The sequence below is a fragment of the Leucoraja erinacea genome, chromosome 2 (assembly GCF_028641065.1).
Source record: "Leucoraja erinacea ecotype New England chromosome 2, Leri_hhj_1, whole genome shotgun sequence".
NCBI lineage: Eukaryota > Metazoa > Chordata > Chondrichthyes > Rajiformes > Rajidae > Leucoraja > Leucoraja erinaceus.
The window spans coordinates 49,820,823-49,847,811 of NC_073378.1; the positions used below are offsets into that span (position 1 = coordinate 49,820,823).

General features: G+C 43.4%; 1 protein-coding gene across 1 annotated transcript in view; it reads left to right on the top strand.

The window, feature by feature from the left end:
* Positions 1–302: 302 nt before the first annotated feature.
* tbc1d5 (TBC1 domain family, member 5) overlaps positions 303–26,989 on the top strand; it is a 392,441-nt gene continuing 365,754 nt past the window's right edge. Inside the window, exon 1 of the mRNA XM_055656596.1 lies at positions 303–435. The gene's annotated coding sequence lies outside the window, so the exon portion shown is untranslated. The remainder of the gene's footprint in view (positions 436–26,989) is intronic.

The following is a 26,989-nucleotide window of genomic DNA, read 5'->3' on the forward strand; positions in this document are numbered from 1 at the left end:
TGCCTTGTACTCCACGGCATTTCAGATACCGAACAATGTGGTTGTTAATGTTGTGAAACTACCTGCTGCTTCTTCCACCACTCACTCACTTCCTTCCTTTCAACGTTCCAGCGCAGCAGAGCGTGAGCTGCGCAATGCTTTTGCCAGCTGCCGGCGTGCAGTAGTACGCATGCGTAGTCGCTGCTGTCGGCGCACAGCAGTGCGCAGGCGTAGTCCCGGCTGCCGGTATGCGGTAGTACGCATGCGTATTTCCGGCGTTCAGCTGCCGGCGTGCGGGGATGCGCATGCGGAGTGCCGGCCGCCGGCTGGAGGCGCTGCTGGTGCGCAGCCGCGCTGCCGGTTGTCTGGCCAGTGGTGGCGGCGGCGCGGTGCTGGAGGCTCCTATCTCTGGGACAGGGTGGTTGGTGGAGGCGGAGTCCGTGGCTGGCGGATCAGGTAAACAAACACAATCAGCTTTGCTGGGCCTGAGCTCAGCTGCACACGCTGGGGGGCGGGAGGTCGGTGCTCATGTACACTACAACCCCATGTGTCCCACGAGTTGCTCCCAGGCCTAGAACCAAGGCTTTTGGTGAGGTCGAGTAAAGGCAGAGAGCTCTCAATGTATGGATCCACCAAGGGCTTGAAGTTAATTATTGGTCATTGATAAGATCTTGATTTGATTTCGAGGATGAAATAGACATGTCCTGGTCGCGTGTGGCGAGATTACAGCTGCATGTAAAAGAAAATAAACTTTTTCTCTTCTCTTCTTTATTTATCCTTTTGGTGGTTCTGTTTGATTGCAACCACCTGGAATGAGGAAGTGTCTTTTTGAGGAGGGTTAAACTAATATGAATCGAGTGCACTCCCCTGTATTCATTATATCCAAAAGGCGAGTGAGATTGTATCCATGTAAATTACATGCAGACACTAGTTCGTCAGTGAAACTTAAAATAAACAAAAACAAAAAGATACAGTAATCGATCAACAGATCAAACGGCGTCTGTGAAAAGAGAAACTTGGGTGTTGGCGTAAGACTCAATTGAATCTTGAAGAAAGACACCAATCTGAGATATTGTACATCCATTCCTCTCTACAGATGTTGCCTGACTCGCCAAGTTCCTTCAGCTGTTTGTTTTTTACTAACTGAGTTAAAGTTTCAGGTTGAAAATGCAATGAGTTTCTAGCTTCTGTTTTTATCTCATATTTCCAGCCACCGAAGTATTTTTTTAATTTTGTGATCAATAAAGAAAGATGTGCAATCACCTTTCACAACTGAAGGCAGTGTGAAAAGGCCTTTGTCCAACCATCTACCTATCAAATAACCTGCCAGGCTTTCTCCTGCCCCTCCTTTCTTCCAGATTTCTTCCAAAACCCCCCACCCCCTCAAATCAGGCTGTAGAAGGGCTCGACCTGAAACGTCACCGATCCACATTCTCCTTGAACACATTCTCCTGAGACTGACCCGCTGAGCTACTCCAGCAGTTTGTCGTCTTTTCATAAACTAGCATTTGCATCTGTAATTATAGAAAGATAAATGATTGTAAACACTTTTAACTGTTTCCATTTGTTATATGCCATATTGACTATGTTTAAGTTCCTTGTTTCTACTAGTTCTCTTCCATGTCCTGGTAAATTAGCGTGCAACGATGCAAGGACATGACATGCATGACAATACAACATAAGATTCCATCAGTCGGTAGATCCCAATGACCTTTCATCTTTCCATTACTACTTTTTTAAAATACTCCAGCTTTCTACAGTCACAAGATAATTATCAAAATATGAAATTGTTCATTTTCAGCTGAAGTTACTTCAGTTGAAATATACAGTTGTTTATATGAAATTTGTGTTGGAGTGACACCTTGTTTTGGTATTTGACTATCTATGAAATAGTCTGAGTTGTAATTATAGAAAGATAAATTATTGTAAGCACTTTTTTAACTGTTTCTATTTGTTATATGTCAAATTGACAGTTTAAGTGCTTAATACAATAGTTTTGTAATGGAGAATTACCATTATTACCAGAGTCACAAGCACATGTGGATTTGTGTTTGCAATAATGGGTGCATCGCTGGATTTTGAGTTGGGAAACTATAAAATAAATATATTAAAACTTTCTTATGACTCTCCTATTCAAGGATGTAGATGAGATTTTCGAGAACAATACAGTGATTGTGGTGATATGGGATATTCGGGCACAGAGAAAGTTAAAGGGAGATGTAATGGAGGTAATAAAAAAATAGAGTGTTTTAATTGGGGGATAAAAGATAGAAAAGGGATTGATAAACTGAAAACACAGATTTTAAAATAAATGACAAAACATTCCGAGGAGTGATTTTCTTTTTAAAATTTGCCCTGTGGGTTGTTATAAACTGGAAAGTGCTGCCTGAAGAGATGTAAACAAAATTCAACAGTAACTTTCAAAAGATAATTAGATATACATTTGTCAACAATTTATGGAAGATATTTGTGTGAATGTAGTTTGTTGCTGTAAACAATATAACAATGTTTTCAAAAGCATATTTTCATTTTGCTATTGTGAATGGTTAAATATCGTGACATTGTTTTCTAACTCAAACAAGTATTTTATGCATGAAAATCACACAGTGAAAGAAGGTTATTGAAATTCTAGTGCAAAATGTAAGATTTATGTTTCTAAACGATAATGGATCTTTTGAGTTATTTTGGAATTTTCTGTTTTAGAGTAGTTGCAAAACCATTTCATTGAGATTTAACTTTTTGTTTTTCTTTTGTTTTGACGTACTGTGGTGTGCAGTCCAGTACTTTATATAACTGATAAACATGTCTAAAATTCACATAAAAGCTACAGAATGTGGAATTCTGCAAGGCTGTTAAGAACTCGTCTTGAGTTTTGATTAGATGTTGATTTGTATTTACCACTGTTTTCATATATGTGACCTCTAAAAAATTAATGTGGGAATGATTTATTTCCCCTTGCTGGTCCGTTTAGAATTAGGGATAGCAATCTAAAATGGATTGGATATTCATACTGGGCACGAGAGAAATTTCTTCGCACAGACAATGGAAATTTTTTGAAATTCTCTTCCAAAAAAGCTGTGTCAACTCTGTTGTGTATATTCAATGTACAGGTAAGTGGCACTGAGGTTAGAAATCAGCTGTCATCAACTTGTTGAATGGCAGGAAGGCACGATGGGATAATTGGCTAATTCTCTTGTAAATTATCTAACTTTTTTCTTTCCATATTTCTTTGCCCTCTTGGCTTTCTTACTGAAAAGTTTTTCTAAAAGTGTAAAAAAAGGTCCTCGATAAAAGGATGAAAACAGACTATTTTCATCAGTGTAGACAGAAATGCTAGCGAAACCTAGCGGGTGAGGCAGCATCTATGGAGAGAAGGAATAGGTGACATTTCAGGTCGAGACCCTTCTTCAGACTGATGTCGGGGGGGGGGGGGGATGGGAAAAAGAAAGGAAGAGGCGGAGACAGTAGGCGTGTGGGAGAGCTGGGATCGCCAAGCCAGCGCTTGGTCTCGTCGATGTTGAGAAGTTGACTCCTGGAACAGCGGATGCAGTAGATGAGGTTGGAGGAGGTGCAGGTGAACCTCTGCTTCACCTGGAAAGCCTGCTTGTGTCCTTGGATGGAGTTGAGGGGGGAGGTTAAGCGACAAGTGTAGCATTTCTTCTACATCGGCGAGACAAAGCGCGGGCTTGGCAATTGCTTCGCTCAACACCTCCGCTCAGTTCACACTAACCAACCTAATCTCCCGGTGGCTCAGCACTTCAATTCTCCCTCCCATTCCGAATCCGACCTTTCTATCCTGGGGCTCCTCGATTGCCAGAGTGAGGCCCAGCGCAAATTGGAATAAGAGCACCTCATATTTCGCTTGTGTAGTTTACACCCCAGCGGTATGAACATTGACTTCTCCAATTTCAGATAGTGCTCAATTTCTCCCTCCTTCCCCTTCTTCTTTCCAGCTCTCCCACAAGCCTACTATCTCCACCTCTTCCTTTCTTTTTCCCGCCCCACCCCGACATCAGTCTGAAGAAGGGTCTCGATCCGAAACGTTGACTATTCCTTCTCTTCATAAATGCTGCCTCACCCGTTGAGTTTCTCCAGCATTTTTGTCTACCTTTTTCCAGCATCTGCAGTTCTTTCTTAAACATTTTCATCAGTGTTCTCTTTAATATTCAGACAGGCTGTATTCCAATAAGTGGTGGTGTATTTTATGTTTAAACTTTTAATATTTTACTTCCATTGTTCTTAACGTCCTTTCAAAAATGTTGTGTAGGTAACCCCTCTGTGTAAGAGAAACCACGCATATTCCCAACTTTAGTGGAAATCCTATTGAAGACAAGATTGGCTTTGGAGCTCCTGGTAATGTTTGATAATGGCAATCTTTCCATCAGATACCTACATAAAATGCCCTTATGACTTGAAGGTTCTTAAATATCTTTGCAGATAGCTAAAATGGGGAGTATGGGTGTGGGTAGGAGAGGGGTGGGGGAGGTTAGCTGTCAGAACTGTACACTGAAATAAGAAATTCTGGGCATTATTAAAGACAAAACAACCAACATGGCAGAGATAAAGGTTGAAGACATTGTAGTACTGTGCAGTGGTTTATTTTTATACATTACAAACTTCATGGACTAATTACCAGAAGTTGGCAGAGTTGTGAACATAGAGCCCCAGAGGGTTCAGTAGTTTAAAGTGTCCTAAGAAATACAGCCCCCAGGATAGTTGGAAGTTTATAGCTTGGTCAACTTCGATTATCTTGACACATGTGGGAAAACCAGGTTGTCGTAGATTTGCACAGCATAGAAAAAGACCCTTTCGCCCGTCTCATCTGTGCTGACCATCATGTGTATCTGTGCCAATCCCACTTGTCTGCATTCATTCCATATCCCCTGTGCCTTGCTCATTGGGGACCTTGGCATTGAAGATTCTGCACTCAGCTGGCTCTGTTCCTACCTTTCCAACAGATCCCACTTCATCTCTCTCCATAACCACACCTCTGCTACAGCCACAGTTACTCAAGGCGTTCCCCAAGGCTCCGTACTCGGCCCCCTCCTCTTCATCATCTACATCCTCCCCCTTGGTCAGATACTCCGCAACTTCAACCTGGACTTCCACTGTTACGCCGATGACACCCAGATCTACCTCGGCACCAAATCCCCGCACCCCCCCCCCTCCTCTCCCATATCAACTCCTGTTTGTCAGCTATAAAAACCTGGATGCAACATAACTTCCTCAAACTCAACAGCGATAAAACAGAATTCCTCCTCATAGGCTTCAAATCCACACTCAGCAAAATCAATAACCCCACCTCACCATCGACGGCACCACTGTCTCCCCATCTCCCCAGGCCCGCAACCTTGGCGTGATCTTTGATTCCACCCTCTCCCTTGAGCCTCACATCCGCCATGTCATTAAAACCCTCCTTCTTTCACCTCCGCAAAATCGCCAAAATCAGACCCTCTCTCACACCTCCCGCTGCTGAAAGACTCATCCATGCCTTCATCTCCTCCCGACTGGACTACTGCAACTCACTTCTTCTTGGCATCAGCTCCACCTACATCAACCAACTCCAACTGGTCCAGAACGCAGCCGCCCGACTCATCACCCACACCAAATCCTGGCATCACATCACTCCAGTCTCAAACAACTTCACTGGCTTCCCATCTCCCACCGGATCACCTACAAAATCCTGGTCCTCACCTACAAAGCCCTCCACCATCTGGCCCCCCCCATATCTCACTGACCTCCTCTCCCCCTACCAACCCTCATGGTCCCACAGATCCACATCAGCCGGTCTCCTCTCCATCCACAAATCCAACCTCCGCAGTTTTGGGGACAGAGCCTTCTCCAGGGCAGCTCCCAGGCTCTGGAACTCCCTCCCCCAACTGATCCGCAATTCCGTGTCCCTCACCATCTTCCAGTCCCGCCTCAAGACCCATCTCTTCACCTCTGCCTATCCTTAGCCCCACGTCCCCCTCCTTTTTCATCTGTGCATTAATTGCCTCATATTGTGTTTTGTATTGAATTCTGTCTTTACTTTGTGTACTAGTCATGTCTCTACTATTTATTTCATTCCGCTTACATGTTTTTCCTCTACTTGCTAAATTTTTGTAAGGTGTCCTTGAGACTCTTGAAAGGCGCCCATAAATAAAATTTATTATTATTATTATTATTCAAGTACATGTCCCGCTGGCGCTTAAGTTACTGCTCCCTCCTCCACGACCCCTCTCTCAGTTCATTCAAAACTCTTTACTGCTCTTCTTTTGAAAGATATTTTATCCTGCAAATCTTCTATAAACCTGCTCCCACTCATCTTAAACCTATGCCTTCTAGTTTTAGATGCCCCTACCATGGAAACATGGGAAAGACTTTCTATCCATTTACCCCTCTGATAGTTTAATATACCTTTGTCACTTCACAACTCAGCCTCCATTGCTTCAAGGATAACTGACCCAGCCTATAGAAACATAGAAAATAAGTGCAGGAGTAGGCTATTCAGCCCTTCGAGCCAGCGCTGACATAATCATGGCTGATCATCTAAAATCAGTACCTCATACCTGCTTTTTCCCCCATATCGCATGATTCCTTTAGCCCTAACTGCGAAATCTAACCCTCTTGAAAACATCCAGTGCATTGGCTTCCACTGCCTTCTGTGGCACAGAATTCCACAGATTCACAACTCTCTGGGTGATAAAGTTTTTCCTCATCTCAGTCCCAAATGGCCTACCCCTTATTCTTAAACTGTGACTCCCGGTTCTGGACTTCCCCAACATCAGGAACATTTTTCCTGCATCTACCCTGTCCAATCCTCAAAGAAATGTATATGTTTCTATAAGATCCCCTCTCATATGTCAGTTCTGCCATCCCGGGTATTAACCTGGTGAACCTCCACTGCACTCCCTCAATAACAATAATGTCCTTCCTCAAATTAGGAGACCAAAATTGAACACAATACTCCAGGTGCGGTCTCACCAGTGCCCTGTACAACTGTTATAGGACATCCTTGCTCCCAAACTCAAATCCTCTCGCAATAATGGCCAAAGGTAGTGGCTTTCTTCACTACCTGCTGTATTGCGTGCTTACTTTCAGAGACTGATGTACAAGCACACCCAGGTCTTGTTGTACCTCCCCTTCTCCTAATCTGACACGATTCACACTTGCACCTCCTCCAACATCATCTACTGTATCCGGTGTTCCAGGTGTCAACTTCTGTACAAAGCGCAGGCTCGGCGATCGTTTTGCTGAAGATCTTCACTCAGTCTGCCTTAACCTACCTGATCTCCCGATTGCTCAGCACTTTAACTCCCCCTCCCATTCCCAATCTGACCTTTCTGTCGTGGGCCTCCTCCATTGTCAGAGTGAGGCCCTGCGTAAATTGGAGGAACAGTACCTCGTATTTCGTTTGGGTAGCTTACACCTCAGCTGTTTGAACATTGACTTCCCTAACTTCAAATAGCCCTGGCTTTCCCTCTCTCCACCCCCTCCCCTTCCCAGTTCTCCCACCAGTCTTACTGTCTCCGACTACATTGTGCCTCTGTTCCGCCCACTCTCCTGACATCAGTCTAGAGAAGGTTCTCGACCCAAAACGTCACCTATTCCTTCTCTCCAGAGATGCTGCCTGCCCCGCTGAGTTACTCCAGCATTTTGTGTCTACCTGCCATTCAGATAATAATCTGCCTTTCTGTTCTTGCCACCAAAGTGGATAACCTCACATTTATCCACACTATACTGCATCTGCTATGCATCTGCCCACTCACCCAACCTATCTAAGTCACCCTGCAGCCTCATAGCGTCCTCCTCGCAGCTCAGACTGCCACCCAGCTTTGTGTCATCCACAAACGTAGAGATGTTATATTTAATTATCTCGTCTAAATCTTTAATTGTAAACAACTGGGGTCCCAGCACTGAGCCTTGGGAGACCCCACTAGTCACTGTCTGCCATTCTGAAAAGGACCCCTAAATTCCAACTCTTTGCTTCCTGTCTGCCAAGCAGTTCTCTATCCATGTCAATACCCTACCCCCAATACCATGTGCTCTAATTTTGCTCACTAATCTCTTATGTGGTCAAACGCTTTTTGAAAGTCCAGATACATCACATCCACTGGCTCTCCCTTATCCATTCTACTTGTTACATACTCAAAAAATTCAAAAAGTTTAGTCAAGTATGATTTCACCTTCATAAATCCATGCTGACTTTGACCGATCCCGTCACTGCTTTCCAAATGCACTGCTATAATATCTTTAATAATCAACTCCAGCATCTTCCCCACTACCGATGTAAGGCTAACTGATCTATAATTCCCCATTTTCTCTCTCCCTCCTTTCTTAAAAAGTGTAGTTACATTGGCTACCCTCCAGTCCACAGGAACTGATCCAGTGTCGACAGAACATTGGAAAATGATCACCAAAATGATCATTCACGATTTCTAGGGCCACTTCCTTGAGTACTCTGGGATGCAGACCATCTGGACCTGGGGATTTATCTGCCTTCAGTCCCAACAGTTTACCTAACACCATTTTCTGACTAATGTAGATTCCCTTCAGTTCCTTCCTCCCACTTGATCCTTGGTCCCCTAGTATTTCCAGGAGATTGTTTGTGTCTTCCTTATTGAAGACAGAACGAAAGTACTCGTTTAAATGTTCTGCCATTTCCTATTTTGAATTATAATTTCACCTGTCTGTAAGGGACCTACATTTGTCTTCACTAATCTTTTCCTTTTTACATACCTATAGAAACGTTTACAGTCTATAGATTTTTTCATAATCTAAGCCCTACAATCAAAGCAACATTCTTACAAATGATTTCTTCACCCGTCTAGCTTAAACACACCTTTTCTCTTGTGTGGTATCAGGAACTGCACAATAGTCCAAGTATGGCCAAACCAATGTTTTGTACAACTGTAACTCTTGTACTTGGTGCCTCATCCTATGAAGGCAAGTAGGCCATGCACTGCCTTCACTTCCTGTTTATATTTATTGTCACTTTCAGGGACATACAGTAAACCCTCAATTTAACTGATCTCTTTATAATGGATTTCTATCATACAGGACTGCCCTACTGAAAGCGGCCCACGCCACCCCCGGCTTGGGCCGTCTCCCCTGCCACTCACAGCGCCAACCACCCGTGACGCCACCAGCACGCGCTGCCTCCCCCGGCGCACCCTCGCCACTTGCAGTACCTGTCGCCTGTGCCGCCCCCCCCATCCAGCATCGCCCTGCTCGCAGCACTGGTCGCTCATGTTGTCTCCCCCGCCGCTTTCTGCGCCGAACAACTGCACTGCTCTCAGCTTGCACCGTCACCCATGCCATTTGCAGCGCCGGCCACTCGCGTCACCTCCGGTCCGGTCCTACCGCTGGAACCGCTTTGAAAGCGTCTGGACTTGATCTACCTATCCATGTTCTCAAAACCTGGCTGTTGATCTGGGCCATCTTCAACCTCTTATTGCTAAGGATCGAGGTTCCTACTTGCTTTAAAAAAGCATCAGTAATACCAGTGCCCAAGCAAAGTAAGGTGACACGTCTGGATGGTGGGGCTAATGTTTGTTGGTGGTGAAGGACTTTAAGAGGTTGGTTGTGGCATCTATCAAGTCTAACCTTAGCAAGAACATGGACATGCTACAGATTGAATACCATCACTGAAGATCCAAAGGGGATGCGATCTCACTGGCTCTGCACTCCACCCTCAACAACCTACTCCCTTGCTACCCATAACGTCCTAGGATAAATCTGGTCAGGTGCCAGGAATTTATACACCTGCATGCTTGTCATAATCTCCAACAGCTGCCCCTAACTACCATGTCCCTTCTCCACAGTATGTACAGACTAGAAGTATTCATTTAAGATTACACATAGCATGCAAATTTGATTCTTAAGGGGACCCTTCTCTCTCCCCACCTATCTTTTTACTCTTTACATGCTTACAGAATCTTTTGGGATTCTCCTTTATCATGTCTGCCAATAATATTTTATTGCCCCTTTTGCCCTTTTTATTTCCTCCTTTTGTGTTTTGCATCAAGAGACTTGTTTGACCTTGCGGTCTATACCTGATATATGCCTCATTTTTCTTGACCAAATCCTTAATATCCCTCGTTTAACAAAGTGGCAGTCATGCTCTTCGCTCTAACGAGCATTGCTGATCCTGACTCTTTTAAAAGACTCACGTGTCAGATGTCCCTTTACCTGTAAACAACTGCCCCAATCAACTGTTGAGAATGCCTGTCTGACGCTATCACAATTGGTCTCCCAATTTAAGATTTCAACTTCAGGAACAGATCACTTTTTCCATCTTGAAACTAATAGAAGTTGAGGGAACACTTATCCCAAAATGTTCCCCAACAGACTTCTCAAACCACTTGCTCAGTCTCATTTCCTAAGAGGTGGTTTATTTAATTACTTGTCAATTAGTGGAAAACTTGTATTAAAAGAAACATACAAAATATATTAATGTCAAATATTAAAGTTTGTTATTTAAAGAAGTATTTCCCATCCAATTCATGCAATAGTTTTGTTAACAATGGGAAAGGTACTTATTGTCGCAAGAGCCAAATTATCCTGAAATACCCTGTAGATTTGCTGTGGGATTGGCTTTGCCTATGACAAGTAGCCATTTCAGCAAAGTATTAGTGGATATCTGGGTCTTATGGAGGCACACTCTAGAATATGTCAGCAACATCAAAAGATGAATTTGAAGAAACAGTATATGATATATGCTAAGTATTGCTTTCTGGATCAAAACTTGTGCTGAAGTACATGTTCATCTTGATATGTGTTCTGAATGGCTTACTGGAAAATGGAAAGTGTCTACTGAGTGGAAAGATAGGAGAAAACACATTAGGCTAATTGGTCTGTAATTCCCTGGTTTCTTGTAAAAATGATATAATTTTTTAATTCGAAGATCAGCTTCCTCCTGAAGTAAGACATTTTTTAAAAAGGTTATTGTTAAATCTTCTATAATTATTTCATTTTCTTTAAAATTCTTGGAGGAAACTACTTGGGCCATGTCACTTTCCTTGTTATTTTCCATGTGTTTATTTTGTGGAAATCATGTCTCTAATCCCACATTACTTCCTAAATGTGTCATGTCATCTTATAAGAAGCTTTTGATCTATTGAGTATATCCAGTACTCGGGCCAGAGGTCTGTGACCAGTAAAGTTCCTCAGGGATCTGTTATGGGATCTCTGCTGTTTGTGATATATATATAAACGATATGGATGTAAACTTAGACAGGTTGATTAATAAGTTTGCAGATGACACCAAGATTGCTGGGATCGTGGGCAGTGAGAAAGGCTTTCAAGGAATACAGCGGGATACAGATCAGCTCTGGAAATGGGTGGAGAAATGGAGTTTAATAGAAGCAAGTGTGAGGTGTTGCACTTTGGGAGGTCATATGCAATTAATGGCATGACCCTCAACAGCATTGATGTACAGGGGGGTATTAGGCTCCAAGTCCATAACTCCATGAAAGTAGCAAAACAAGTAGATCGAGTGGTAAAGAAAGCATATGTTATGCTTGCTTTCAAAGGTCAGGGGATTGAGTATTAAAAACAAAAAGTCATGATGCAGCTTTATAGGATTTTGGTTTGACCATATTTGTATTGTGTGCAATTCTGGTCTCTCCATTACAGGAAGTGGGTGGAGGCTTTGGGAAGGTTGCAGAGTAGGTTTACCAGAATGACTGCTAGATTAGAGGGAGAGGTTGGACAGACCTTAGATTGTTTTCTCTGGAATGCCAGAGTTTGTGAGAAGAACTGAGAGAAGTATAAAAAATTATGAGAGGAATAGATATGTTAGATATTCATAACCTTTTTCCGAGGATGGAAAAATCAAATACTATAGGGCATAGCTTTAAGGTGAGAGGGACAACGTTTTTTTTACATAGAGCTGATAGTAAGTGCTTGACATGTACCTGTTCTCCTAGACCCCTCTGCTCTAAAATGCTCCTCAGAGCCCTACAATTCACTGTATAGGTACTACCCTGGTTAAACTTCCTAAAATGCAATACCTCTGGCTTCCCTTAACCATTCCTCAGCCCACTTGCCCAACCGATTAAGATCCTGCTGCAATTTTTATTTACCATTGTTGTCCTTTATTTACCTTGTGTATTATTTCATTTTTTTTATATATACAGATGCACAACCTTTTATCCGAAAGCCTTGGGACCAGACATTTCTCGGATTTCGGAATTTTTCGGATTTCGGAATGGAAGATTTTTAGCGTAGATTAGGTAGGTAGCGCGGGCGGCTTGAAAAGTCTGGAGCGGCTGACTCCTCCCCGGAGACCGGGGAATCATTGTAAATCATTGCTTAAAGGTTAGTCAGTTAGTTTGGAGGGATTTTATGTGGTGGGGGGGGGGTGAAGGGGGGAACTTTAATTCTTAGTCCCCTACCGGGTCGGAGAGAGGCGGGGAGTGGGCAATGCCTTACCGGGTCGCCGTGCAGTAACCTCCGGAGCGCTGTGTCCGCCGACTCCCAACATCGCGGAGCTGGGGCTGAGGGCGTCCGGCCGCGGGTGGCGCTGGTTGGAGCTCCGACCCCGGCAACTCTATCCCAGGCTGCGCGGTGTTCCATATCCAGCGTCGCCCGCCCGCAGCCCCAGCTCCGCGATGTTGGGAGTTGGCGGCCACAGTGCTGGGATACCAGCGGGGAGCGGGCAATGCCTTACCGGGTCGCCATGCGGTAAACTCCGAAGCGCTGTGGCCGCTGACTCCCAACATCGCGGAGCCGGGGCTGCGGGCGTCCGGTCGCGGGCGACGCTGGATTTGGAGCGCCGCGCAGCCAGGGGTAGAGTTGCCGGGGTCGGAGCTACAACCGGCACCGCCCGCGGCCGGACGCCCGTAGCCCCAGCTCTGCGATGTTGGGAGTTGGCGGCCACAGTGCTGGGATACCAGCGGGGAGCGGGCAATGCCTTACCGGGTCGCCGTGCGGTAAACTCCGAAGCGCTGTGGCCGCTGACTCCCAACATCGCGGAGCCGGGGCTGCGGGCGTCCGGTCGCGGGCGACGCTGGATTTGGAGCGCCGCGCAGCCAGGGGTAGAGTTGCCGGGGTCGGAGCTACAACCGGCGCCGCCCGCGGCCGGACGCCCGTAGCCCCAGCTCTGCGATGTTGGGAGTTGGCGGCCACAGCTCACTGGAGCTTACTGCACGGCGACCCGGTAAGGCTTTGCCCGCTCCCCGCCTCTTCGACCAGGTAGGGGACTAAGAATTAAAGTTTCCCCCTTCACACCCCCCTCCCCCCTTCACATAAAAGCCCTCCAAACTAACTGACTAACATGTAAGCATGATTTACAGATGTTTAAGTGTCTCCCCGGTCTCCGGAGGAGGCAGCCACTACAGTAGTACAGTTGACCGTGGGTCGTTTCGGGTCAAGTTTGTCGCCAAACGCGAGCTTTGGTGAGCAGACAACATCCTGGAAAAAATGTCCGGTTTTCGGAGCTTTTCGGTTTCCGGAACTCCGGATAAAAGGTTGTGCACCTGTATTACCCATTAGCTTTTGGGGATGCCTTTTGCTCCTGACTCACTTTTTCCAATAAATTGTTGATGTTTTATATATATTGCAAAGATATATATTTTTTTACAATGATTATAATGTTTTGATAGTTTTCTCTTTCCAATCATTAGGTCTGTCCAAGGTTTTGTATTTAAGTTAAAAGAGTAAGCATAGATGATGCTTTTTCCATACCTAAAACAATTCTTGGCTGATTTTCTGTTCTGGTTGTCGATGCTCGTACTCTTTCAGGTTATAATTTTTTTCTGAAGTGCATTCATTGTTTATCTGGTGAATTTCTTCAAAGTCAAAGTATCCTTTATTGTCATTCAGACCTTTCGGTCTGAACGAAATTTTGTGCCTTGTAGTCATACATATAATAAAAATAACAAAAACACACAACAAACACAAATTTAACATCTACCACAGTGAGTTCACCAGGCACCTCCTCACTGTGATGGAAGGCAAAAGTCTTAAAGTCTTTGTCTCTCCCCTCCTTGTTCGGCTCTTCCCTCCTTGTTATCGCTCTGCGCTGAGGCGATCCAGGCTTCCGATGTTGTGACCCCGCCGGGTGATGGCAAGTAAGTCAGTCCCGCGGCTGAATCCGAGCTCCGCGAGCGGGCCTGTTCAAACTTTGCGGCCCAGGGTGGTCGAAGCCGCCGCCCTCAAGTCCAGCGGACAAAGCTGTTGTTGCGGGAGCTCCGGAAAAACAGGTCACCAACCTGTGACCTGCGAGCTCCCGACGATGTCGTCCACTGGGCCCGCGGCTAAGCCTCCAGCCTCCAAAGTCGGGTTCCGCCGCCGCCACAGTCCCGAAGTCGGGTCCGCCGCCGGAAAGCCGCCACAGCTCCGAAGTCGGGTCGCCGCCGCCGGAACGCCACCACAGCTCCGAAGTCGGGCCAACACCGGAAAGCAGCCACAGCTCCGAAGTCGGGCCGCCGCCGGAATCGCCGCCACAGTCCCGAAGTCAGGTCTGCTGCCGGAACGCCGCCACAGCCACAAGCCCTCAGCGGAGACGGAGATGGGGGATACGACAAGAAAAAGTCGCATCCCCCCGAAGGAAGAGACCAAAAACATGTTTCTCCCACCCCACCGCCACTTCCGGGTCTTCCGTTTCATTGCCCATCCCTAATTGGATTCAGAAACCGCTTCTTTTCTGCTGTTATCAGACTATGAAATGGTCCTCTCATAAGCTAGGATGTAGTGCCGATCTTTCAACTTACCTCATTGTGGATCTTGGACTTTCCTCTGTAACTGGAACACTATAATTCTGTAATAGTATTATTCTCTGGATTTATCTCTTTGTTCCACCTATTATACTTGCGAGTGGTTTATTGTACTCGGAAATAATATTGATGTCAGGATAACGCCCAAAGACTCTCTGTATCTCGGTATGTGTGACAATAATAAAGCAATACTAATATCAATTGCCCACATGAGGTTTAGGTGAACTGTTGCAACCCTACTAAATGTACTCCAAATAGTACTGTTGAGTGAACGGTGATGAACACTACAACAATGATGAAATGGTGCTATATTTCCAACTTATAGATGAACATGAAAGACAACAAGGACAACTTTCAATATTCTGAAAGAAAAGTCTGATGTCACCAACTATCATTTGCTTCTATGTTTCTTAAATAAATGATAGTTTGGTGACTTTTCTTTCAGAATATTGTAGGTTATAGGCGAAATGGAAAACTATATAAAAGGTGCTTCAGTTCCGAGATCCTGATAAATACAGAGCAAGGTGAGATGTTTGCACGATTAATTTGTCAATGAGGAAAATATCATTTTGTTTTAAAGGTATGCGTTTGAAATAGAGAAGTAGGTAAAGGAGGTGGAGGGTTTGCCCTACACGTTGATGTAATCACGAAGGGATCCCAAGGTAACCCACACGAAACAGCACCTATCTATGTTCTCCAGAGATGTAGCCTGAGCATCCAGCACATTGTGTCCTTTTGTAAGGTGCAGAGAATACCGACTGGTTGCATCTTAGCCTGGTTTGGACATTCAAATGCTCAGAAACAAAAGGCAGAAAGTGGTGGACACTACAGTCCATCACTGGAAGGCAGCTAATATCACAGATCCACATCACCCTGGCCTTGTTGTCTTCTTACTGCTATCATCAGGAAGAATGTATCAGAGTCTGAGAACCATTACCGCCAGTTTCAAAAACTTGCTCCTATCAACCTCCAACCTAATTTGAGGAAGAACATCCTTGTGATTGAAGCAGTGCAGCGTAGGTTCACGAGATTGATCCCAGGGATGGCGGGACTGTCATACGAGGAAAGATTGAAAAGACTAGGCTTGTATTCACTGGAGTTCAGAGGGATGAGGGGGATCTTATAGAAACATATAAAATTATAAAAGGACTAGACAAGCTAGATGCAGGAAAAATGTTCCCAATGTTGGGCGAGTCCAGAACCAGGGGCCACAGTCTTAGAATAAAGGGGAGGTCATTTAAGACTGAGGTGAGAAAAAAACGTTTTCACCCAGAGAGTTGTGAATTTGTGGAATTCCCTGCCACAGAGGGCATTGGAGGCCAAGTCACTGGATGGATTAAAGAGAGAGTTAGATAGAGCTCTAGGGGCTAGTGGAGTCAAGGGATATGGGGAGAAGGCAGGCACGGGTTATTGGTAGGGGACGATCAGCCATGATCACACTGAATGGTAGTGCTGGCTCCTCCTGCACCTAGCTTCTATGTTTCTAATCACCCTGCACAACCCTAGCGACAACCCTGCCTCAGCACCGAACCACTGTGCTTTGCACTATACTTGTTGCTTTACATACTTTAGTATTTGTATGATCATATATAGTTTACTTAGAATTATTAATCATTTATTGTTTAGTTTAGAGGTACAGCGTGGAAGCATGCCCTTCGGCCCACCAAGTCGACGCCGACCAGCGATCACCCGCACACTAGTTCTATCTTACACACTAGGGATAATTTACAGAAGTCAATTAACCTGCAAACCTACATGTCTTTGGAATGTGGGAGAAAACCGGGGCACTCGGAGAAAACCCATATGGTCACAGGAAGAAAGTACAGACTCCATACAGTAGTCAGGATCGGACTCCGGTCTCTGGCACTATAAGGCAGCCATTCTATCGCTGCGCCACTGTGCCGCCCTTGTGTATTATTCTATCTTTGTTTTTTGTTATTTTTGCACCCGATGTGTCTGTCGAGCTGTAGCAAATAAGTGTTCAGGTTTTACATATGCCAAATATATACACTTGATTCTTGACTTTTGTGACTAATGATGCACTTGAAAATGTGAACAAAGTGAGTGATTTGATATTATGTGCAATTTTCAGAACTTCATTCCATGTCTCTCATCTTAACCATAGTGATTTCAGTTATGAAAAAAGCAGTGAATCTATGCTTTTTGGGATAAGTTACCAGAGCTGAAATAGAACTGGAAGATAGCGGTGGGTTTTTAGGTTGTACCTTATTAAAGTTTATGCAAGTCATTGAAATAAGGAGAGTTATTCGATACTTCAAAAAGCCTGGAGCATTTATAGAAATATAGTTGCTGAGATGAATGGTATATCATGAAACAACACTTAGAGGCAGCTTTACCAAACTCCTTACCAAGGCTTAAATTCATGCTGCTCTTTTTAAAGATGGACATTGCTGTTCTTTCAAATGCATTCATTTTTTGTTTTGTTTTAATTAATCTTAACATGTCAAGAATGTAGTAGCTTTGTTTTAAATATAATTGTTGAGTCTTTCTCGCATTTTTCTATATAGTTTATAAGGTGATGTGATGGTTTGGTGAGATTTCTTCTTTGGTTTTGCCTGATGGATGACCTTGGCTTGTAATTGGAGCTTGGTCCTGATGAGGCCAGAACTGGCAGTGCAATGGGAGTGGGAGTGGTTGTAGGACGGAGGTGAAGTGGGGGGGGAATACAATTTTAAAATGTGGTTCAATGTGCAACAGAAAACTAGAATTAAGACTGAGCTCTTGAGGCACAAAGCTTAAGTATAAGCTGGCCATTTTGTGAAAATTATTTCTGCTGCGCTAGTGGAGATATAGGCATATGAACATTAAAATATTGAGATGAGAAAGACAATAGAACAGTGAGAGATTTTTGCCGGGACACTTGAGTTCAGGTGAGAATCTTTTTACTGTTTAGAGGTTTTGGTCCTTAGATGTGTGCATCAAGTTTAATGAATTTGACTCACGGAATCAGAGAAAATAATTGTCACAATAAAAAGCTATTTAACTCGTGTCCATTTTGATCAGAAAAGAGCTGGTGAGCCTTGTAGGTCTTGGTCTGCAACTTTTCAGGTCGTGGCTGTTCTAGTGCATTATAAGACACTTACTTTGAATAAACTGAGGATTTCTACATCAGACAATGAATTCCAGCCCCCACTAGTACTTCTAACAATTATTTTGTAAATCAGGGACCCTTAATCACTATGTTTTGTTTTTTTTTGTTTTTTTTTTAATTTTATTTTTATTAGAAGTACAATAAGTTACAGTAATACACACCACAAATATCTTATTACATTTGTTGTACCCCTTCATTTTTTGAGCTTTAAGAAAGATAGAAGTAAGGAAAGTGAGAAAGAGTCGTGAAAGTGCAGGAAAGTGTTGGAAAAAGAGAGCCCATTAGAGAGAGAGTTAGAGAAGAAAGTTAAGAAATAGGAAAGGAAGAAAGAGAAACAATCGCTCTATTATAAAAAAACTCTGCAAAAAGGGATATACCAACCATATTTTTCATCCCCCGTCACCATTTATTTTTTAAATTACTATTGCACCTTAAGCTTCTAGTAAGCTCATAAATGCAGACCACGTCTTTTGGAAGTGGTCTGCTTTGCCTGCGAGGAGGAGTCTCATATCTTCCAGGTGTAATGTTTCGAACGTTTGAAATCCACATTTTTATTGTTGGTATAGGAGCGTTTTTCCAGAATTTGAGTATAAGCTTTTTTCCCATTATTAGCCCGTAATTAAATTAATTCTTTTGAAACGCGTTTAGTTCAGGGAATCTCTATGTTAAAAGTAATGTTTTCCTGTTCATAATTTTGTACCTCTCAGTTAGGTCTCCCCTCAGCCTTTTCTGTTCCAAAGACAACAATCTCAGTCTGTCCAATCTTTATCCGTAGCTAAAAATGTTGAATCCTGGCAACATCCTTGTAAGTTTTTCTGCATCATGGACTTTAGCAAGTCCTTTGATGGTTCCCTGAATGTGATGGTTCAGGTAGACAGGGTGGTGAAGGCGGCATTTGGCACACTTACCTTCATTAGGTTGAGTACAAAGGAAGAGATATAATGTTAAAGCTGCACTAGTCGTTGGTGTACTGTGTTAAGTTCTGGTCGCCCATCTACAGAATGGATGTCAATAAGTTGAAAAGGATGCAGAAGAGATCTGGAGCAGCGGACCATGAATTACTGCTTTAATTAATCGGCTGCTGATACGTGGAGGGCCTTCACGATCAATTCTGGCTCTCTGCTTGGATGTCGGTGGTGTGGGCTGAATATTCTCTGAGCCTCAATCCTCGAGCAAATGGGACTAGCCTAGAATGGCGATTTGCTCGACAAGGCCAAGTTAGCCCCACGGGACTGTTTCCTTGCAGTGTAACTTTATGACTCTGTGGCTTTAGATGGCTTTACAAGGGGAGTAACTCGGGTCATATGTGATTGTAATGTTGAACGACTGTCTAGAGTCCAGCAATCTACTGAGTTTGTTAATCACTGTGATAACATCAAGGCACATGGTGTCTCATGACGGGGATGATTGTGAAGAGACAATTTAATTGCTGCTAACCCAGTTGGAATCAGCTAAGTTAGTGGAGACATTTAAAAACAAACTGTTGTTAAGAGCAAGATTTTATTGACCGACTAAGTGTTTTATGTTTTCTTGTTACTTTCCCAAACGAGAAAGAATGAAAACTGAATGAATCGGTTAGTTAGTTGCCAGTCATGCTCTAATACCTCCACGAGTGACCATCTGTGCTGAAGTTCGGCGGAGTATCTTAACTGAACCTGGATAATTCCCTGACCCCATCCTTGTCTTGGATTATTGCTGTTGTCCTAGCTAAAGTTAGCTAACTAAGTATTATCAGGGAATCAAATGCTATTCTTGGACATACATTGTCCTCAAATTGAATATGTTAATTTAGTTTAAAATGCTGTTTTTCCTTCTCATTGAAAATTCCTTTAACTTGTAGCTTTTCTCATATGACCTAACGGCCTGTCCCACTTTCACGACCTAATTCACAACCTTTTTTACTCGTGGACATTTTTTATCCTGCTAGAAAAACGCCCCGACCTACTTGATGCCAAGAGTACCTACGAATAGCATCACGGCCTGCTACGACCTACCTACGACCTCGTGACGACTATGCTGCGAGTATGAGTCAAGGGCAAACTCGGCAGAGGTCGTGAATTAGGTCGTGAAAGTGGAACAGGCCCTTAACAGGGAGATCCATGAGGATCCTGGAAAGATTGTATTTTCTTATGCAGTAACCATCTTATATATTTCCTTGAATTCTGATTAAAACGTTCATGTACTTAGAAAATAAACCACCTTGCAATAAGTTCTCTCGTGTTACCATTAATATTAAAATGTTTCTGTGGCAAACTTATGTTATTAATAATAAACTTTACTTCAGACTCAAGGTCCAGACAAGGGACAACATTACAAAAAGATACATTGCATATAAAAGCATCATAGAATACATATACAATCTTAGTACAGGTGCACAACCTTTTATCCGAAAGCCTTGGGACCAGACACTTTTCGTAATTCAGAATTTTACGGCTTTCGGAATGGAAGATTTTTAGCGTAGATTTTAACGGCTGGCTCAGTGGTAGAGTGCTCGGCTCGTATCCGCAAGGTCGCGAGTTTGCGCCTCGATCCCGGCAGTTACTCGATCGCGAGTTTGAGTCTTCAATGTAGATTTTTCTTGCAGAATAGGAGAGAATAGGGAGGGTTAGGCTGGGATCATTCTCTGCGAGATGATCTTAGTGCGGGAGACAAGTGTAGGAGAGGTGTACTGACTGTGTGGGCAGAACTTTGGAAGTGATTGCCCACCATTCTCAAAAGCCGCTGTGTCTCCCTGTCTCTCCAACTCCAGAGGAATCCGCTCCCCGATGGGCCGCTACGGCGACAAGTGGCAGTTCGCCCACAGCCCGAGCTGCGGCCCCTCATCGGCAACCCGGGTTCCTCTGGAGTTGGAGCGGGGCTGGGCTAGAGTTGTTGCTGGCTGTGAGTCTCTGGGATCTCCGTGCTTGCAGTGGGCCTGGGGGTCGGTGTCCCGATGAGGGGACGCAGCTTGGGCTGTGGGCGAACTGCCACTTGTCGCTGTAGCGGCGCATCGGGGAGCGGCTTCTGGTGGTCCTGACGTCTCTCAGCTCCTGTCCAGGGGGACGGCTGGAGACGTCAGGACCAACAGGAACCCGCTCCCCGATTCGCCGCTACAGCGACAAGTGGTAGTTCGCCCACAGCCCGAGCTGCGCCCCCTCATCCGCAACCCGGGTTCCTCTGGAGTTGGAGCGGGGCTGGGCTAGAGTTGCTGCTGGCTGTGAGTCTATGGGATCTCCGTGCTTGCAGTCGGTGTCCCGTTGGTCCTGACGTCTCTGGTCACCCCCCTGGAATGGAGCTGAGACTGGGAACTGTACCGCCCTTGCCCCCTCCCTCTGCAACTGCAAACAACCCCACAGTTCCCAGTCTCAGCTCCTGTACAGGGGGGTGGCCGGAGACGTCACAGCCCGAGCCATCAGCTTCTGTCCCTACGGGGACAGCAGAGAGCGTGTTCCTCTGGAATTGGAACGGGGCTGGGCTGCTGCTGGCTGTGGGTCTCTGGGTTCTCCGTGCTTGCAGTGGGCCTGGGGGTCGGTGTCCCGTTGGTCCTGACGTCTCCGGTGACTGGCACTGGCTCCAACGTGAAGACAGTGCAAAGCCCCCGCGCTGATGCAATGCGCGGGGAGCTGGAGAGGGGAGGGAAGGGGTCACACACATGGCCGGGAAGCAGAGGGGTGTAGGTGGGGTGAAACTGAAGGGAGCAACAATTTGCTGCTGCCTGCCCGCTGAGTTAAAAAGTTCCCACGCAAGACTCACGATACACTGTGTATCGTGAGTCTACCGTGGGAACTTTTTAACTCAGCGGGCAGGCAGCAGCAGATTGTCAATTATTAACCCTCCCGCGCAATATACCCTCACCTTCTCTTTTATGAATGGGGATTTAGTTCCCCTTTCTTCGAGGACCGACCGGAGGTTCCGCTGTCATCTCTGCGGGCAGCCCTCGGTGAACGTTTTCAAGGACCTTTCTTCAAGGACTGAAAAAATGTCGCTATTCGGAGGTTTTCGTTATTTGGATCTTCGGATAAAAGGTTGTGCACCTGTATATCACTTAGAAAAGCATCATAAATTATATATTTAAAAAAAAACACAATACATGATTTAAAATCCAGAATAAAAAAGAAAAATCAGTGTCCTACAATAAGACAGCAATACCAGTGTCTCCACCACTGGGATTTGTAGTGTGTAGTGCTCAACCTTATGTTTGACAAGGCAACGATAATTACATTTTTAGAGTCATTTAGCCTACAAATTAATTTATACATATCGTTTCTTAGGATAGCTGCTAAAGTACTGACTCCTGCAGCCACAAACATATTACTAGCACTACACCATCTAGGTTTCCTTAGCAGTGTTCTCATGGCATCATTGTAGGCCACCTTTAGTCGCTGCAAACTTTCCATAGTTCGACCACAGGTGCGCAGTACAGAGTGGTGTGCAATATGCTCTTAACAGAGACATCTGTACACGCACCAAACTTGCGCAAGAGAATATTCGCCTGTACATGCAGCATATGTCGTTGCCTATAAATATCCTCATCATCTGTCATTAGTTCTGTAATAATATGCCCTAGATATTTTACCTTATTACAGACATTAAGATTATTGTCAGACCATTTAAAATCAGGAAATTTTAGACATTTATCCTCTTTGGTTCTACAGATTATAACAGCACTCTTACAACCATTATATTTAATATCATGTTCCACACCATACAGAGAACATATAGTAAGGAGCTGCTGGAGACCAGTGCTCGATGGACTAAAGACCACAAGATCATCTTCATACATAATATGGTTCACTAAAATATTACCAATCATGCACCCAGTATTACAATTGTTTTTAATTGTTTGGACAGATCATCAATATAAAGATTAAAAAGGACTGGGGACAAAATTCCCCTTTGTCTAACACCATTGCTAACCCCAAATGGGGCTGAGACCCTATTGCCCATTTTATTTGCATAGTCTGGTGGGCATACCAGTCGGCCAGAATTCTAACAATGTATATAGGCACCCCTCTTTGACTCATTTTAACAAACAGCTTTCTGTGATTAACACGATCAAAGGCTTTGGAAGCATCAATAAAGCACAAAAGAATTGAAGAGTTTTTGCCTCTATATTTGTTTACAATCTCCTTTAGGGCATATATGCACGTCAGTCCCATGTTTAGCTTTAAAACCAAACTGGTAATATGTGGAGTTAAACTCATTTACTCTATCCAGCAGAACTCTTTCTAAGACTTTTGACAATATGCTGGCTAAAGCACTAGCAGAACAGACAATATTGAGTCTGGTAACAAGCCATGAATCATAAAGCCAGTAAAACAAATAGTAAGGAGAGGAGCTATCATCATACTCGCATACTTAAGATGTTCAGCAGAAATATGATCCAAGCTACTTGCTGCTTTGTTGTTGGACAGCTTGTTCATGGCATGATACACCTCATGTGACATAATCACCATTGTGCCATTACTCTCAATATTGTCCACCCTATACAAATCACCTTGGACACAGTTGAATAAAGTACTATAATGTTGTCGCCATAACTCTGCGATATTAGCTGTTCCGGAGATTCCATCTACAGTGCATGGTAGAGATGTTTTACAACTGTTAAGAGCTCTCACTTCTTTCCAAAAATCAGTAGCATTGTTACTTAGCAGCTTCTTAGCCCTGGAATCTACCCTCGTAGCTTGCTCATTTTTACAGATAAAGCGAACTGCATTAGTGAGCTTCTTGTACTCAAGCACAGTTATTGATCATTGTAACTGGAAAAATATGCAACAAAACATATTTTTCTTCCAAAATGAACTGTGATTTTGATAATTATTACCAGAGTAAACTATACTTAAGGGTCACAGAGAAACCCTAGTTGACAGTTTGAACATTTTATTGGTATTGAAACTATAATAAATCAAATATAACATAATATTAATTGTGCCACCCCATGGCAATTCGTAAGTGTGTGACCTAAAACAAAAATGGACACTGACCGAGTGGCTCAAACAGAGAGAGATTTTGAGAAGGGGTGCTCTCCCTGGCAATTGTGGCAGGATGTTACTTCCAGCAGAGCCAGGAATATAGTTCTGGCAGTGGCACGGTGTTCCAGATTACTTCAAAAGGGGGTTCCTGGAGCATTTAATTAAAATAATCTAGAGAGTTTGAAGGTAGCCTGGTATGTAGGATTTGGAGCTATGCTATTATGAAGTTAACATTTTTTTTTTTGTGGTTTTTCACTGAATTAGTCGATGAATGCTGAAACCAGGCTTTAGTAGTTGAGGTCTCCAGCATAAAATTGCCTGACTCATCGAAAGGCAATTCTTTTTGCCATTGAGTGAAGTAGAAAACACAATTTTTAATATTAAATACGGCTTTGATTTTAAATGCAGAGAGATCACAGTATTGCATTTAACCACGATGTTCCTTGCAGTTCAACTGCTTGAACTTGCCAAGTGGTCAAAATACCACTTCCCCAAGATGAGCACCAGGCCTTAATCTCAAGCACCATTACTGATTTCATCACTTTTGGCTGTCTGCCTTCCACAGCCTCCAACCTTATTGTTTCCCAGCCCCGCACAGCCTGTTTTTACCTTCTCCCGAAAATCCACAAACGCAACTGCCCTGGCAGACCCATTGTTTCTGCCTGCTCCTGTCCCACAGAAATGATTTCCACCTACCTCGACTCCAATCTCTCCCGACCTATGTCCAAGATACCTCACATGCCCTTCGTCTCTTTAATGACTTCTGCTTTCCGAGGCCCCACTTCATCATATTTACTATGGATGTTCAGACACTCTACACTCCATCCCCCATCAGGAAGACCTTAAAGCCCTCCGTTTCTTCCTCAATTGCAGAACCATCCAATTTCCCTCTACTAACACTCTACTCTGCCTAGCAGAGCTGGTCCTCACACTCAACAACCCCTTCCTTTGACTCCTCCCACTTCCTCCAAGTACAAGACATAGCCATGGGCACCCACATGGGCCTCAGCTATGCCCGCCACTTTGTAGGGTACGTTGAATAATCCCTGTTCCAGGCGTATACTGGCCCTATCCTCGAACTCTATCACAAGACCGAAAAAGGGTCTTGACCCGAAACTTCACTCATTCCTTCTCTTCAGAGATGCTGCCTGTCCCGCTGAGTTACTCCAGCTTTTTATGTCTATCTTCCCCAAAACTAGCATCCTTCATCTTTTTACAGCGTAAAAAAATCACCAATGTTGCTGAAAAAGGGAGGGGGTGAGATTCAAATAATGGAAAGCCAAATTAATGTTGAGCCACTGTCAATTATGCTATTAAATCTTTTTTCAACCCTTTCATCTGCTGAATTATGCTCTAGGTATAATTTTCCTTTTTTCCACTTGCCCAAACCCTTTACAAAATCTTACATTTTGAAAGGTTCTAAAAACAGGAACCCCTTTTGGATAACCTGTTAGCAGCTAACTGAATTGAGATGTAAAATGCATAGCAAAACATATCAAGCATTTTTGCTTTTGTAAGCAGGATAGATAAGTGATTCCATAACCTGAATATATCAAGTTCAGCAAAATTGTTATATATTGAATATTAAATAATGTGTACTTAAGATTATATCCATTTTATAACTAATTTTCAACTAGTGTCTATTCTTGGTAATTAAATCTTGACTTTGCAGGACAGCAATGGCATCAAATTTGCTCAGATTATTAGCAATTGTGTAAAATGGCATGTTGTTGTTTTGTGAGTAACTCGGGAGAGTGGGACAGGGGCTTAAGTTGGATGATGTATCTTTTTCAAAGAAATGGGTATTTTGTTTATGTGCAAACTTAAAAGAGTTTGTACGTTCTACCTGTGAACGCGCGGGTTTTCTCCACATTCCAAAGACGTCCAGGTTTGTAGGTTAATCGGCTTTTGTAAATTGTCCCAAGCATGTAGGATACAACTAATATATGGATGTTGCTGGTCGGCGTGGACTCGGTGGGCCTAAGTGCCTGTTTCCAAGCTGTATCTCTAAACTAAACTTAACAATAATTTCTACTGGTATCTCATATGTTTTTTGTTTTTTTTTTGGACTGGTTTTAATATTTCTAATTTGTCTCCGGCTTTACAATGGCACCAACATTTCATTACAAATCTTGAGTAATATGTTGTTTGAGAGAAGTACTGAGAAAACCTTGGAGTTGGAGTCCAGACTGACTTGTAAAAACTGTCAGGGTAAATGAAACTCTTGAACAATGTTTAACTTCCCAATTTATTTAGTCACAAGGTATATAACTTTTTAATTATACCCCATCTCTTAATGCGATTCAGTAAATTTGAAGGTGACTAAATGACAATTATGTGATCTACTTCTGATTTTGCACCTGGCAGTCCTTCTGAGTACTTGATAAACCGTTACTAAGTGGTCTTTGGATAACGGTAGCTGAATAAAAGCAAGGTACATTAAAACCACACTGATGTTTCCTCCCACTCAAGTCGTACAGGTTCGTAGATTAATTGGCTTGGTGAAAATGTAAAAAAATTGTCCCTAGTGCGTGTAAGGTGGTAATGTGCGGGGATTGCTGATTGGTGCGGACTCTGTGTGCCAATGAGTATCTCTAAACGAAATATTACAAAACCTACTAATAAATGCAAATAAAATACATTGTAGCATTCTCCGTGTTGAAAATAACTTGCTTCAAAGGAAAAATCTGGTGTTTAATGAGTGTGTTCAATATACTGGTGCATTATATTTTCTCTTCACACTGATGTTGCGGTCTGAGTCTTGAGTTGGGGCCTGATTTCCCATTTTCTGCCGGGAACTATTTGGGATCGGTAGCTTGGTTTGTTACAAGTTGAAACAAAAGCCTTACTGTACTGTCAGTCTGAGTGTGTGGATTCAGTTGTTCGAAATTAGTATTCCTAAATTTCAGATATTGATTTTAATCCTCTCAAGCATATAAAATACATATTTTTAATACTTAAAAGGTAGCTAACTTTTATGTGAAATTGTAAGTGAAACCTAAATTATGTTAGTTTGATTATTCATATTAATGCATAGATTTATTATTTAGACTTATTTAGGGAACTATTTATGCATTCCATTATTTATTTGATTATTAAATTATTTATTTGATCAAATTATTCATATTGCATCATTTTTAAATTATTTATGTCTTAATTTTGATATTTACAAAGGTGCTGACACTGCTACACAACACTTCTTCTTGCATTGTAATACTGTACTGAATAATACAGTGTGACCTCTA